A 16,622-nucleotide genomic window follows, 5' to 3' on the forward strand; every position below is an offset into this window, starting at 1 on the left:
ACAGATGGAGAACCTAAGATGAATAGAAAAAAAATATTTTTCTCCCCAACAGAAGGATTATCCCCCAGTCTTACTTGTTCTATATCCCTGTAGTCTGAGTATGCTGACCCAGACTTGGGGAATAGGACCCAGTGGGTAACCAAGGAACCCCACCTTTGTGCAGGATCAGTGAAGATGTAATCTGGATATTCATAAGCTCTTCTCTACCTCTTGGCGTCCCACAGTCCTGTGTTATCTAAGTGTGGTCTTCCCCAAAAAGGGGAGGCCTCCCTAACATTGTCAAAGCCTAGCATATGCTGCTCAGAGGAAATTCTGTATCACTAAGCACTTAGATTGCTGAATAAGAAAGGATGATAACAAAATAAACATTTAATTAAGTAAATGTTTTAAAAAATAAACCTGTGGGAACCATAAAGAAGGCCAGAAAAAAGATAAAATTGGACAAATTGGACATTAATTGGGGTGCAGGAAAGCTATGGAAAGAATATAAGTCCTGCTAGATAAATCATTAGCTATTCTAATAAAGAATACAGAAAAAAATAGGAACAAAAGAATATATACTGGAGTAATTTTGAGAGTAATTTGAAGAATTAGATGCAAATAAATGACAACTTTTGATTAAAATACTTTTTAAAAAGAAACAAATGGCCTAACTGACCCAAGAAGGGAAAGAAAATATAAACAGACTAATAAATACAAAATGAAATTCAGACACTTACAGAGCGGCCTGGCATGGTGGCTCACACCTGTAATCCTGTCACTTTGGGAGGCTGAGATGGGAGGATCACTTGAGGCTAGGAGTTTGAGACTAGCCTGGGCAAGGCCCCCATCTCTAAAAGAAAATAAATTAGCTGGGCATGGTAGCATGTGCCTTAGTCTCAGCTACTCAGGAGGCTGAGACACGAGAATCGCTTGAGCCTAGGAGGGCAAGGGTGCAGTGAGTCATGGTCATGCCACTGAATTCCAGCCTAAGTGACAGAGCAAGACCTTTTCTCAAAAAAAAAAAAAAAAAAAGTTACAGAGCTCCAACTAAATAATGGCGGGAAAAAAAGAAAAAAGAAAGAAGATGATTTTATGGCTGATTTTTTTTTTTTTAAGGAAAAGCAATGCATGTACCCTTGAAGATTAGATTACGTTCTATACAATAGCCCAAAATGACAGTGGCTGAAACAAGTTTATTTCTCTCCCATTTAAAGCAAGTCAAGATGTGGAAGTCTGGGAAGCCCAGAAAATCCAGGTCTTGTTTGTGTATGGAAACTCCAGAAAATCACAGATTCCTTCCAACCACCCCTCAATTACCCCTGGGATCCAAGAGAGCCACTAAAGTTCCAGCTATCATACTCACAACCCAAGGTGTAGGATGGAAAAAAAGGACACAAAAGTAGGGTAAAGAGCATGTGTACAACAGCTCTCTTTTACTCTAGTGTCCTAAAACCTATCATAAAACCTTTGGCTTGCCTTGCATTAGCCAGAATTTAGTCCATGGCCACACCTAAGAAGTCAGAAATATTAGCTTTTTTTCCAGGGTAGTTGGCTGAAAATCAGGAGTTCTCATATTAAAAAACAGAGAATGGACATTGAATAGATGACCAACAATCTCCTTCACACTCATACTAAACTGTCCCAGTCAATGAGCAAAAAAGAAAAGCCTATGAACTCATTGATGTAAAAACTTAACAAAGGTACTCCCCCACACACACCATTCCCAAAAGGAAATTTCCAATCTAATTAGCAGTCTTAGCTTGGGCTGCTGAAACAAAATACCACAGCCTGAGTGACTTAAACAACAACAATTTCTCTCTCACTGTTCTGAGGTCTGAGTTGATTCTTTGTGAAGGCCCTTTCCTAGTTTGCAGATGGCTACCTTCCTGCTATGTCCTCACATGGCAAAGAGAGAGCTAGCTCTCTGGTCTTCTTATAAGGGACCAGTTCCATCATGCCCATCATGAAGACTCCATCTGCTAGGATCTCAGCTAAACCTAATTATCACCCAAAGAGCCAACCTCCAAAGACCATCACATTGAGAATGAGAGCTTCTACATATGAAATGTGGGAAACACATTTACTTCAACTGTAACTATTGAAGCAAAAATGTCCCCCTACCATAGACATCCAGCACCACAGTAGTATATTTATTACAACTGAACTTACATTGACACGTCATTATCAAAGAAAGTCTATAATTTACATTAGGGTTTGTTGGTGTTGTGCATTCTATGGGTTTTGACAAATGTATAATGTCATGTATTCACCATTACAGTATCACAGAAATTCATGGCCCTAAAAGTCCTCTGTGCTCTGCCTTTTCAACCCTTCCTGCCACCCAATTTCTATCAACTGCTAATCTTTTGACTGTGTCCATTGTTACTGCCTTTTCTAGAGTGTCATATAGTTAGTTGTGAGGCAGGGAGCTGGAGTGAACTCCCGAAGCAGGGACTTTACTCCGGACCAGATTGAAGACTAGCGGAAACAGGGAGGAGGTTAAAGCACCTCTCCATAAGACACGCCCACCAGCGCCATGTCAGTTTTTCGTTGCCATGGCAACGACGGGACATTATCAACCTCTTTCCTCTGCACCTACTCCGAAGTTACCAATCATTTTCTAGAAATTTCTGCATAATCCCCCTTAATTTGCACGTAACTAAAAGCAGGTATATGACTGCTGAACTGCCCGTGAGCTGCTATTCTGGGCACATTACCTATGGCTTAGCCTTGCTCAGCAAGGAGCAGTTACCTGTGCTGTTGCTGTACACTGCTGCTTCAATAAAAGTTGTTAACACCACCAATTCACACTTGAATTCTTTCCTGGGCTAAGCCCTAATTTTTGGCTTGCTTGCCCTGCATCAGTTGGAATCATACAGTATGTATTATTTTCAGGTTGGCTTTTTAGTAACATACATTTAAGTTTTCTTCATGTCTTTTCACGGCTTGATCATTTCTTTTCTTTCTTTTTCTTTTTTTTTTTTGAGACAGAGGAGTCTTGCTCTGTTGCCCAGGCTGAAGTGCAGTGGCACTGGCTCACTGCAACCTCCGTCTCCCAGGTTCAATCGATTCTCATATCTCAGCCTCCCGAATAACTGGGATTACAGGCGCACGCCACTATGCCCGGCTAATTGGGGTTTCCCCATGATGACCAGGCTGGTCTCAAACTCCTGGCCTCAAGCAGTCCACCTGCTTCGGCCTCCTAAAGTCAATGCATTTCTTTTTAATTCTAAATAATATTCCATTATTCAGATGTAACACAGTTATACACTTACCTACTGAAAGACATTTTGTTTCCAAGTTTTGGATAAATTATGAATAAAGCTGCTACAAACATCTGTGTGCAGGTTTTTGTGTGGAGATAAATTTTCACCTCCTTTGGATAAATACTAAGGAGTGTGATTGGAGGATCTTATGGTAAAAGTATGGTTACTTTTGTAAGAAACCACCAAACTGTCTTCCCAAGTGATTGCACATTCTGTATTCTCACCAGTAATGAACAAGTTGCTATTGCTCCATGTCTTTGCAACCTTTGGTGCTGACAGTGTTCTAAATTTTGGTCATTCTACTAGGTATGTAGTGGTAGCTACTTGTTGTTTTAATTTGCAATTCCCTAATGACATGATGTGAAGCATCTTTTCATATGCATACTTGCATCTGTGTATCTTCTTTGGTGAACAGATGTTCAGGTCATTGGCCTGCTTTAAATCAGGTTATTTTCTTACTCTTGAGTTTTAAGTATTTTTTGTATATTCTAAAAATATTGTTTTCATCAGATCTGTCTTTTGCAAACATTATCTGCCAATGTGTGGCTTTTCTTCAACACTTCTTTGTAAATTTGCAAGTCCTTTGAGAAAAGAAATGTACCCAAAGTATTAATTTGGCAGTCTCATATCACAAGAGTATTCTAAAGCTAAATAAATTACAGTTTTTCAAATTTTGAATTAATTGATCTTTGCTATTGTTAGCAAGGTCAGCAAAGTCTTGTATTCTTTTTTTTTTTTTCTTTTTTTTTCAGTAGAGACAGGGGTCTTGCTACATTGCCCAGGCTGGTCTCAAACTCCTGGCCTAAAATGATCCTCCTGCCTTGGCCTTCCAAAGTACTGGGATTACGGGCATGAGCCGCCATGCTCTGCCATCTGGTATTCTTTAGCAACTGTTTGGTAACTTAATCTTTCATTTTCTGAAAAAAAAAATAGTTTTTTTCTCATAGTTTTCTTACAAAAGCTTCATAACTGAAATACTTTTTATCACCTCTTCTTATAAATATGGTTTTCTTTTTTTTATATAAAAATCTAAGACATTTTATAACTGGCCAAACTTACTAGTTTAGATACTATTAGATAGTCAATATTTTTTGTTGGATATTTGATTTGTATTTCAAGCAACTAATATCTATTCATTTTTAATATCTATATTAAATAGATATTAATAGATATTAAATAATATCTATTCATTTAATATCTATTCATTTGCACTGTTGGAAGAAAATTACTGATCAAATTCACTATGTATTTGCAGAAAATGGCTTTTAATATTGTCTACTTTATCATCCTTTTTTTTCTTTCTTTCTTCCTTTTTAGATACAGGGTCTCACTATGTTGCCCAGGCTGGTCTCCAACTTCTGCGCTCAAGCAATCCTCCCTCCTTGGCCTTCCAAAGTGTTGGATATGCTTTATCTACAGCTTTGTTGTTTTGTTCTGCTACAGGATATTTGCAATTGCCATTTATCATGAAATTCATGACATACCTTCTTCCACTCTCCTTTTTGTCTTTATAGTTCCGGTTATAGGACTAGCTTTGTATCTCCACTCAATTCTGCATCAGTAGTATGCTTTTATTTTAAAATTTAAGTTTGTCTGTATGTATATTGAGACAGGGTCTTGCTCTGTTGTCCAGGCTCAAGTGAAGTGGCAAGCTCAGGGTTCACTGCAGCCTTGACTGCCTAAGCTCAAGTGAGCCTCCCACCTCAGCCTCCAGAATGGCTGGGACTACAGGCATGCACCACCACACTGGTTCATTTTTTTGTATTGAGACAGGGTTTCTCTATGTTGCCCAGGCTGGTCTTGAACTGCTGGGCTCAAGCAATCCTCCCACCTTAGCCGCCCAAAGTGCTGGGATTACAGGCTTGAGCCACCATGCCTCGCTTCTGCCCTTATTTTTAATTCTAAAATAATTTATAATAAATATTAACAATTAGATTTAATTACTGATAAATATTAAATGCTAAATAGGTTTTATTAAATAATTAAATAAAACTGAAAATAATCAGTATTTCAATTTAATTACTAATTATAATTCACATAGTTATCCTTGTAACTCCTAATGTCTGTATAAAAGATGTTTATATTTTTTAATTTTTAAAATTTTATTATTTATTTATTTCACACCAGGTCATCAGTGTGATACATTTTTCAAAACACATTATCACCAGAAAAGTGCTGTGATGGAAAATATAAATTGAAATACCCTTTCTAGTTAGAAGAGTAATTCTGTTTTTTTGATAAAGAATGGAAGAGTCCTTCAGGCCCCTCCAAACTGTCATATTCCGAGCATCGGGTGTCCCCATCCTCACTCTAGTCCACAGGCAGGGTCCTCAGTCTTCAGTGCTCCTTCTCTTTCCCATTTGTCTTGTGTCCCCTTGCTCTCTTTTCTCCAAGACCTAAACTCCCTCAGGACAGGACTATTTTTTACATTTTGATGCCACGCCTGAGCACTTGCTTTAATGTGTTGGATACTGGGTCCATTAAAGATTGTATGTGAAATTATAAAAGAAATGTTTTCACCTTTCTGTGGTACAGCTATAATTTCTGGTTTCATTTACCAACTGGGTGAAAGTGGATCAGTGACACCATCTGTCTGGGCCTTCCTTTCCTGAAATATAATTTTGAGGCAATAGTCCCTGGTTCTTGTAAGGTATTCAGGCACAAAACGCGAGGCATGTAACATACTAAATGAGATTTTTACCGTTAATTTATATGATTGCAAAGGACGTTTATATACACAGTCTGCTAAAGAATTCTGGGGCCAATTAATCTCTGTGGCATGATGGGTAAGTCAATCCCTTCTCCGGGCGTCTATTACTTCAGAAAAGGCATGAATTCAATTTTAGGGACCACACAAAAAAATGTATTCACTATTGTGCAGGACTTGGTCATTAGAGAGCTTTTGTTTCTTTATTTTTTAAAATTTTTTTAATTTTTGTTTTTGTGTATGTGAATTTAATGGAGAGCTTTTAAATAACCAGATATTTAAATAATCAGGTAATACAGATGCCCGACCTGCTCCAGACAAATTAGAAAAGTATGTAGGTGAGGAGGGACCAGCCGAAAGGCAGTTATCTTTCAGCTCTGGAGTGACACTGAACGTACTTCTCTTCCCGGCATGTCACGGGATGTCAATTTCTCTGGCCTTACCCAGGTCCATGCCCGCCCCCAGGGGCCCCAAGAATGACTTCAGCACCCCACCCCCACCTCCCTCTCCAGATGTGGGTCCTGGGAGCGTTCAAGGCCCGTCAGTTACAAGAGCCACCCTTGGCGGCAGGACCAAACCTTGGGCTGCCGCCTGGATCTGAGGCTGGAAAGCGCCGTAACCATGGGGGTCCCCAGCTGGAGCAGGGCGGGCTGCGCGACTCGCGAGGACGCCCTGAACCGCGGCTTCCTCTTTAATAGCCGCAGGACTCGCGGTCAGAAGGCCGACTCCAAGCCTCAGCGGATCCACTAACTGGCCTCTTTGAGGCTGTGGTGAAATTTAAGATACCCTTTCCCCGCCATTGTCACTGACGTACTTCAGAAAACAGGTTAAAGTTCTGAAAGGACGTGGTCACGACTTTATATTTCTTACAGATTTGTGTCATGTTTTGTGCGTAAAAACCATTCGTCCTCATTTGCGATTCTCACATCCGTAATTCAGTTATACATGAAACTTAATCCAGTTATATCATAAAGAGTTCCGATGCGGGGGATGATTCGTTGGGTCTCAGCCCAAGGCCAGACGCAGCAGAGAGATCGGGAGTTGGGGGATGGGGGGCGGGGAGCGGGAACGAGGCCGCCCGCCGTCGGACTCTGGGTCCGGCAGAGAAGCAAATGCTCCCTCCGCGGCTCCCAGCCAGGGCCCAGCTGCTGGCCTGGGATCGCCCCTCACGCCGCAGGAGCCCCGCCCGCAGCGCCGGCCCTGCCCGGATCTGTGCGGGCGCCAGCGCCCCCTACAGCCTGCAGTCGCCCTGCGCGCCTCCCCGCGAGGATTGTTTTCTAGCGCCTCTGATGGGCGGACTCCTGCCCGTCACAACTCCTGTTGTGAGCCTGAGGTTCCTTCTCACAGCTGGGTCTAAGGTCTGAATGCCGCGCCCTCAGGAGAGCCACAGATGGGTCTCCGCTGATGCTGGTCTCAATTTCCTCTGAGGGGGAGAGCTCCGGAAAAGGAGCCGATCCTGGTGGTAGACTACAGATCTGAGTCCACGGGACGAAAAACGAGGTGCATTAAGAGACCGCGGGAGTGGGGAAGTGGGGGTGGGGACTGGGCAATGGTGGCGGGGCGAGAGGTCTGGGGCTGGCGGGGACAGGGCTTAAGAGAGAGCCACCCCTCCTAACCTTGAAGCTGTACCGAGCTTCCCTGTGATATTTTAAAATGCAAAGGTACAAAAAGTGAAGTAATGGAACTATGCGTACGCACTTCCTAGATTTTTAAAGGTTAACGTGTGACTGTATTTACTTCAGATGTTCCTGAAATAAATGAAAATGACAAGTTAAAATGAAGGAAGAACTCAATTGCGTCCTTCCTAGAGGCAAACACACTTCTGAGGATAAGTTGTATGCTCTCAGCGCCTGTTTTTATTAAAAGTATTAAGAAGTACTTTTCCAAATATAGGTGGTGTGTATGGCATCATTTAAACGATTTTTTTCATTTAAAATAGTCTATCCTTTTAAAAATAATCTTTTTTTTATTTTTAGATTTTTTTGAGACAGAGTCTCGCTCTGTTGCTCAGGCTGGAGTGCAGTGGCGCCATCTCCCCTCACTGCAACCTCTGCCTCCCAGGTGCAAGTGATTCTCCTGCCTCAGACTCCCAAGTAGCTGGGATTAAAAGCGTGAGCCACCACCCCTACCAATTTTTGTATTTTAGTAGAGATGGGGTTTCACTATGTCGTCCAGGCTGGTCTCAAAATCACGACCTCCACTAATCCGCTTATCTCGGCCTCCCAGACTGCTGGGATTACAGGCGTTAAGCCACCGTGTCTGGCCACCTTAATCATCTTTGTTTTTGCATCTAGTCTAAGAAATTCTGCACTAAAATTCTGCCCTATTTTCTTCTAAAATTTTAAAAGGTTTTCTATCTGTGTCTTTGTTAGATGTAGAAACTTTTGTGTATGATATGGGGTATAGCTATAATTTTATTTAATTCCATATGAAAGCCAGTTTCTCAGTCCGAGTAATTGAATAGACCATCCTTTCTCCACCAACTTTTAAGGCTACTTCTACTCTATTGTGTGCATGGTAGTGTCTAGGCTTTTTTGTGGTACTGATTTCTTCACCTATTTTTGCATCAAAGCTCTCCTCTTGGGGAAGTAAAACAATCCTACCAACCAAAGACCCCTCTGGATCCTCAAACAGACCATCAGCATGGAAGGCTGCTGTCCTTACATTGCAGTCATTCAGCTAGTTAGCAGGAGCATCAATTAGTACAGATATCCAGAGCTGATGGTCTTATTTGTATGAATGCCCAGTGCACATGGGATTGGAGGGGAGGGCTGGGAGTGGGATGCGGGGAGGATCCAGAAAGGGGCTAGTCTTCAGGTCTTCCCTGGAGAGTATGTAATCTTTTATCATTAAGTGTTGATTTTGTTTTGTTTATACCTTCTTTAGATATTGAAGTATTCACTAAGGCTTAACATGTAATATCTTTAAATCTTCATATGAATAAGTTTATCTGATAGATTTTGGTGACACATAAACTATGAAACAAACAGAATGATGGAACATGAGAAAGGGTCAAGGATGGCCTTGGTTAGGGATGGCAGCTTTTAAAACTATGAGCTAAGATAAAATTTAGAAGGTTTTCTTTTTATTTTAATTAATCATACCACTATTTTTCTCCTTTAATTTCCATATATAATGAGTTGATTGCAGTATTAATTTTTATTGTGCTTAACTAAGATAATAGTTGTCTCTCCTCATTTTAGCAAATAATATATTTAATGAAAAATCAACTTTGTTGAGGAATAATTTATACACAGTAAAATATACTTGTATTAATTATACAATTTGATGAGTTTTATATACCCAAACAGTTACTACTGTAATCAAGTTACACTTCCGTCAACCTAGATAGTTTCCATTTGTAGTATCACCTGTGCCTCCTCTTCCATACTCTTGGCCCCAGGCAGCCACTGATGTGCTTTCCATAATTACAGCTTAGTTTTCCCATTCCTAAAATATCATGTGAATGGAATTTATATCATATGTATTTTTTATTTTCCTTCACATTTTTGAGATTCATCCATTTTGCTGTATGTGTCAGTAGTTTATTCCCTTTTAGTGCTTTATAATATTCCAAGATACAGATATATTGCAATTTTTTTTTTTTTTTTTGGAGACAGAGTTTCCATCTTGTTGCCCAGGCTGAAGTGCAATGGCATGGTCTGGGCTTACTGCAACCTCCACTTCCTGGGTTCAAGCGATTCTCTTGCTCAGCCTTCCGAGTAACTGGGATTACAGGCACCCGTGACCATGCTCGGCTAATTTTTGCATTTTTGGTAGAAACGGGGTTTCACCATGTTGGCCAGGCTGGTCTCGAAATCCTGATCTCAGGTGATCCGCCCATCTTGGCCTCCCAAAGTTCTGGGATTACAGGCTTGAACCACCGCATCCGGCCGATATATTACAATTTATTTACCCATTCACCTGTTGATGAACACGTGGATTGTTTCCAGTTTATATCATTGTGAAACAAAACCAGTATGAACATTTGTATAAAAGTCATAGTGTGGACATGTGTTCATTTATCTGGGAGAAATGACCCAGAAATACTGATGGGCTGTGTAAGTGTTTAATTTTATGTTAGAAACAGCCAAACTTTTTTCAAAGTAGTTGTAACATTGTCCTCTTACATCCACAATACATGAGAGTAGTTTCCTCCACACCCTTGCTCACCCTGGAGATTGTCAGTCCTTTCAACATTAGCTATTCTATTGAGTGTGAAGTATCTCATTGTGGTTTTGACTTGCATTTCCCTAGTAACTAATGATGTTTAAAATCTTTTCATGTGCATACTGGCCATTTGTTTGTTTTCTTTTGTGAAATGTCTGTTGAAAACTTTTACTCTTTGTTTTGGCTTATCATAGTAAGTTACAAGGTTCCTTATATTTTCTAGGTATGAGTCCTTTGTCAGATCCATGTATTATAAATATTTTCTCTCAGCCTGTGATTTTTCTTTTCCTTTTCTTTTCTTTTCTTTTATTTTTTAGAAAGATCCTCACTTTGTCACGCAGGCTGGAGTGCAGCGGCGCCATCTCAGCTCACTGCAACCTGTACCTCCCGGGTTCAAGTGATTCTCATGCCTCAGCCTCTTGCTTTTCATTTTATAATGTTTTTTGAAAAGCATTTTCACTTTTGATGAAATTTAATTTATCATTTTGTTGTTTATGTTTCATAAACTATAAACCTGTTGTTTTGTTTTAAAGAAATCTTTGCTAACCTTAGGGTATTGACGATTTCCTCCTAATTTTTAATGAAGTTTTATAATTTTAGCTTTTACATTTACGTCTATGGTCTATTTTAAGTTAATTTTTGCGTAAAGTTTGAGGTAAGGCTCCTGCTCTTCTCCCCCACACCAAGATATCTACTTGTTCAAGAAACATTTATTGAAAAGACGATTTTTTTACTTATTGAATAGCCTTGACACCTTTGTCAAAACCAGTTGTCCGTAGATGTGTGAATCTATTTCTGGGTTCTCTATTTTGTTTCACTGATCTTTGTGTCTAACCTTATACCAATTCATTCTGAAATACTTTCCAGATTACTATAGCATTTTAATAAAATTTTGAAATTGAATAGCTTAAGCCCTTGGACTTTTTTCCCTTTAAATATATCAACTTGGAGAAGATTGATTCATATTTGTTTGTGTTTCATTTTTTCATTTTTCAAAATTATATTTCAAATTGACATAATTATATGTATATATGGGGTGCATAGTGATGTTCTTTTTTTAAAAAAATTTATTTATGTATTTCTTTATTTATTTTTGAGACAGAACCTTGCTGTGTTACCCAGGCTGGAGTGCAGTGGCACCATCTTGGCTCACTGCAACCTCCACCTCCTGGGTTCAAGCAATTCTCTTGCCTCAGCCTCCTGAGTAGCTGGGATTACAGGCACATGTCACGATGCCTGACTGATTTTTGTATTTTTAGTAGAGATGGGGTTTCACCATGTTGGCCACACTGGTCTCTAACTCCTGACCTCAACTGATCTGCCTACCTTGGCCTCCCAAAGTGCTGGGATTACAGGCGTGAGCTACGGCGCCCAGCCCATAGTGGTATTTTTCACACATAAAGTGTATAGTGATCAGATCAGGGTAATTAATTAGAATATCCATCATTTCAAGCATTTATCATTTCTTTGTGTTGGAAACATTCAATGTCCTCTTTTCTAGCTCTTTGAAAATATATATTACTGTTAACTATTGCCATTCTGTAGTACAAATAGAACACTAGAACTGATTCCTCTTATCTAGCTGTAACTTATTTTCTTTAACAAATCTCTCTTTATCATCTCTTTCCCCTACCATTCCCAGCCTCTAGTAATCTCTGTTGTACTTTTTACTTCAATTAGATAAACTTACTTATTTAGTTAGCTAGCTTCTGCATATAAGTAAGAACATGTGGTGTTTAACTTTCTGTTTCTGGCTTATTTCACTTAATGTAGTATCCTGCAGTTCCATCCATGTTGCTACAAGTGACAGGATTTCATCCTGTCATGAACAAACAAAAATTTGCAAAAACAAAAATTACCTTAGTTATCACATTTCTTTTATTGACATGATTCATAACCATCAGAATCATCTGACTTGTACATCATTGTATCAGTTGGTTTTATGCTCAAGATGTTGCATTGGTTCATTATTATCTTAATATCCCAACCAGCCCAGTCTAGACATAAATGCTGGCCCCTAGGACTTGGCAGGAAAGGGAGACAGGCCTGGGCCAGGCATAGTGATAGTAATGTACCTGTGTTTGAAGCTGTTAAATATTTGCTACAATCCTATTCCTAGACTAAAAATTAGATACTTGTTAAGTCCTACTTGTCGGTGTCTATGGCTGTGTGAGTTCTGGTTAGTAGAAGACAGGCAAAAGTGATGTGTATTCTTCCATAACTGGTCCATAACCACCTACCACTCACAATACTCCATGCCTTTTTTTCTCTTCAGGCTCCTTGGATTAGAGACCATCCTGAGGACATCCTTGGGAGTCATGTGCTGAAGATGGCCAAGCCACAGGATGAAAGGAGCTGTATCTTTGAGTCAGCACTGGAGAAAGGTGTCTCTAAACGGATTTGCAGAGAAGTCTTCTCAAATACTCCCCTTCTGAGTTCCACTTGTAATCCACTTTTTTTACTCTCCCAGCAATCAGTGTGGTTTGGGGAAAATTCCAGAATCTCATAATATCTTGGTCATGGGTAAATCAGGAAAGGGACTTTACATACATGTGATGCAAAGCAGATCAAAACAAGCAGGGCAGCCTAACAGCACAAGACCCCAAAGGGTAAGGAAAGTCCTGCAGAAGAGCAGAGCAGTGCTGGCAGGCAGCAAAGGTAAGCGGACAGGGCCATCAGGATGGATCATTGGGGCATGCCAGCATCTACCAGGGATCGGTAGAGCTATTTAGAGAAACTGATAAAAAGCTCTGCCAACTACAGTCACAAAAGATGGATCTCAGAACGATGAGTAGCTGCCTAAAATATCTCCTTTTGTTGATGAAGAAAGTAAAGTTTATAGAGCTTAGATTATTTGCTTTTGTACCTAGCACAGTACTTAGTTCATAGTAGATGCACAGTAAATATTTGTTTAATGAGTCAATGAGTCACTAGCCTAAGACCTTTAATATAACATGCTTAAACCTGCTACCAGGGATTGGGAACTCACCTATTTAGTAGTGAGTAGAGGGGTGTGGTACTGGTACTTAAGATAGACGCATTGTGGTTGGGTATGGTGTGTTTTTGTTTTTGTTTTGAGACACGTTCTCCTTCTGTTGCCCAGGCTGAGATGCAGTGGCATTATCATGGCTCAAGGCAGCCTCAACCTCCCGGGCTCAAGCGGTCCTCCCACCTCAGCCTCTGAATAGCTGGGGCCACAGGTGCGCATCACTGTGCCTGGCTAATTTTGTTTTGTTTTGTTTGTTTATTTTGTAGGGACGGGATTTTGCCATGTTGCCCAGGTTGGTCTCGAACTCCTGGGCTCAAGCTATCCACACACTTTGGCCTCCCAAAGTTGTAGGATTACAGGTGTGAGCCATTGTGCCCCGCAGATATGATGTTTTTAAAAGTTTGAAAGTTAATATGCTCTCTGGTGTGCCATAGGTCCCACTACTCCTATTGCCTTAAAACTCACACAGTACACATTTGTCTTCCATCTGTCTCCTGTGGGCTTCACTTGTAAGAGAACCCTTTCTACTCTTTGCTGTTCACAAGTCACCTTTTAAACAGAGCTTGTTCCCAACGCTGTTTTGTTTCGCCCTCTGCCATGTCCTTCCCGCCATCACCTACCTATCTTATCTCTTCCATTATCTATCCACATATGTCCTCTGTATTTTTTTGAGTTTTTAAACATTTATAAGCATAAGTCCTTAGGTAGCTATGCCACTTACATAATGAACTAGAAAAGCTAACCAAAGAGAACAGGGTTGTACTCAGATATACCTTCTACAAGTTTGTATTACACATATTTACACATATTTAAAAATATATACATATTATTGTGCTATGTGGTTATTAGACAAATTCAATAAGCAGTTCTTATAAAGTATACTCAATGTAACTTTTATAAACTTATCATATTTTATAGTTACTCTGTTTTTATTAGCTGCTATAAACTACCTGGGCATCTTTCATGAGTCATTTTATTGTAATGTTTTTGTATCTGTTGAATGAGGAGTTAGAAGGCATCATCTTTAAGGAGCTTTACAGGTACATGTCCAGGGCTCAATAATTTTATTATTATTGCTTGCACAGATAAAACCTAAGCAGGTGAAGGGGAAAGAATGAAAGTGCAGGGTGGAAGCTGCTTGAATGCTAACTGGGTCAAAGTTCTCCCAGAAAACCCCCATAAAAGAAACCTAAGAATCTACATCACCAGGAGACCACTGGGACCAGTTCCTCTGGAATCCCTGAGGCCAGATAATCAGGTGAAGCTTTACATTCTGTCCCTTTCTGGTCATGATCTTCTCCACAGTCTGCTTGGTGCCTCCTCCTCTGTGACTCTAAATTCTTAGGATCAACCCCTCTTGCATATGCACATCCGCAGGTGCCTGTGGGATACAGTGTGGTATGGGAAGGAAACCCTCTTCTGCCTTAATATTTTCCTGCGTGCCCCAGGCCTTGACGGAATCCTGTCTCTCCATAGTGTTGCTTTTCCAGGAGATTGATTGATTGATTGATTGACTGAGATGGGGTCTCGCTTTGTCGCCCAGGCTGGAATGCAGTGGCGTGATCTCGGCTCACCAACATCCACTTCCCAGGCTCAAGTGATTCTCCCGCTTACGTCTCCTGAGTAGCTGGGACTACAGATGCGTGCCACCATGCCTGGCAAATTTTTTTATTTTTTGTACAGACGAGGTTTCGCCATGTTGACAAGGCTGGTCTCGAACTCCAGGAATCAAGTGATCTGCCCACCTCGGCCTCCCAAAGTGCTGAGATTACAGGCGTGAGCCAATGTGCCCGGCCTGAGTTTTCTTCTGGAATTCCTGCTGGGTTTTTGTAGTCAGTCCTCTCCCCATTTCCCACATTGGCTCTTGCAGACCTTCCTTTTCCCAATTTCTGTTTGCCACCATGTCAGACATAACTTTTGCCACAGGATCTCTATCCTACTACAAAGGAAACCAAAGCCATCAGTAGAAATTTCACTAACATGGAATCAGATTCATGGAAGAAAAGGGGAGGAAAGTTTTGCCTTAACACTTGGAAGGGTTTCGTTTCTTTTAGTAGCTGGGAGACAGAAACATAAGAAAGTAGCTTAATAAGCTTTCAGCTGTTCACCTGATGATGTGTGAGCTGTCAGTAGTTCAAACTAGTCATTATCTTTATGAATTAATTATGTAATAACAATGTTATAAACCTTCAAATCAGTTTAAGCCTAAATGTGTCATATTTAATAACAAGAGCAAGAAACATACGTTATGATGAAGAGCTCTTATATTTTCTTTGGATAAAAGTCAGTAAAATATAAAAGAAAAATGCATTTGCTTTGGGACTTTTAATATTTAGTCTACAAATCTAGCCACCATAGAAATCTGCTGATTAAATATGGGTTCTATTAAAATGGAAACATGCATTTTGGGGGACAAAAGAGGGATTGTTTTAGTTATTTTGTTTTTTACACTTGTTCATAATAAACAAAATTTTAAACAATCTTGAGGGGAACATTTTATTTCTACTTGTAACTGCATAAAGTTATGAGCTAATCTATATCATATATAGTTTGTAGCTTTATAAATTAGGAAATTCTAACAGAATAAATATGCTAATATGATGAAAATGTCATAAATTACAATAGAATATATTTTAATAAAACAATTCAGAAGGAGCCAATACCCAATGTCAAAATCATATTAATTGTAAAATTAATTAGGGCAGCCAAAATATTCTGGAATTCCTTCTAATAAAACAAATGAGTGACTGTAAATACAGTCATACCAACAAACTTGCAGAATTATGCAGCATAAAAAGTGATTATCCCAGCACTTTGGGAGGCCGAGGTGGGCGGATCATGAGGTCAGGAGTTGGAGACCAGCCTGACCAACATGTTGAAACCCCATCTCTACTAAAAATACAAAAATAGCCGGGCGTGGTGATGCATGCCTGTAATCCCAGCTGCTCAGGAGGTGGAGGCAGGAGAACTGCTTGAATCCAGGAGGTGGAGGTTGCAGTGAGCCAGGATCGCACCAGTGCACTCCAGCCTGGGCGATAGAGTGTGACTCTGTCTCAAAAAATAAAAAAATAAAAATAAAAGTTTTAAAAAAGTGATTATTATGAACACATAGTAATCTAGTAAAAATGGTTGCGTGAAAAAAGCAAAATGTAAAATTGAATATGTACTGTAACAATATATGGAAAATATACTCAGATGTATAAAAATTAGAATGTAGAAAAGTAAATATAGCTCATCATAATTTTGTTCTGAAATTTAAAAAATATATATTTTTGAATGGGTAACTTTCTTTTTATAAATGCTTGCAATATAGAGCCCACGATGGTTGTTAGAAGCCCCCAGGTTCAGCCTTCTCTAATTGTGTGGTCAGCCTGCCATCAACCCGAGGCCTCCCTCTGCTGGGCAAATTTGGGAACACATTGAGACATCCTTACATGTAATTCCTTCTCTTCATGTTCCTGGTGAGCATTCTTCCCACTGGGTTTCCATACTCTGCCCTCTTGAAGTC

General features: G+C 39.9%; 1 long non-coding RNA gene across 1 annotated transcript; it reads left to right on the top strand.

The window, feature by feature from the left end:
• The first annotated feature begins 7,257 nt into the window (after positions 1–7,257).
• Positions 7,258–14,718, top strand: LOC115896858. The gene is made up of 4 exons (XR_004056763.1): positions 7,258–7,455; positions 12,401–12,569; positions 14,200–14,372; positions 14,658–14,718. It is a non-coding gene; the product is annotated as an uncharacterized LOC115896858 (long non-coding RNA).
• The last annotated feature ends 1,904 nt before the right edge of the window (positions 14,719–16,622 follow it).

Source organism: Rhinopithecus roxellana, chromosome 4 (assembly GCF_007565055.1).
Source record: "Rhinopithecus roxellana isolate Shanxi Qingling chromosome 4, ASM756505v1, whole genome shotgun sequence".
NCBI classification, from domain to species: domain Eukaryota; kingdom Metazoa; phylum Chordata; class Mammalia; order Primates; family Cercopithecidae; genus Rhinopithecus; species Rhinopithecus roxellana.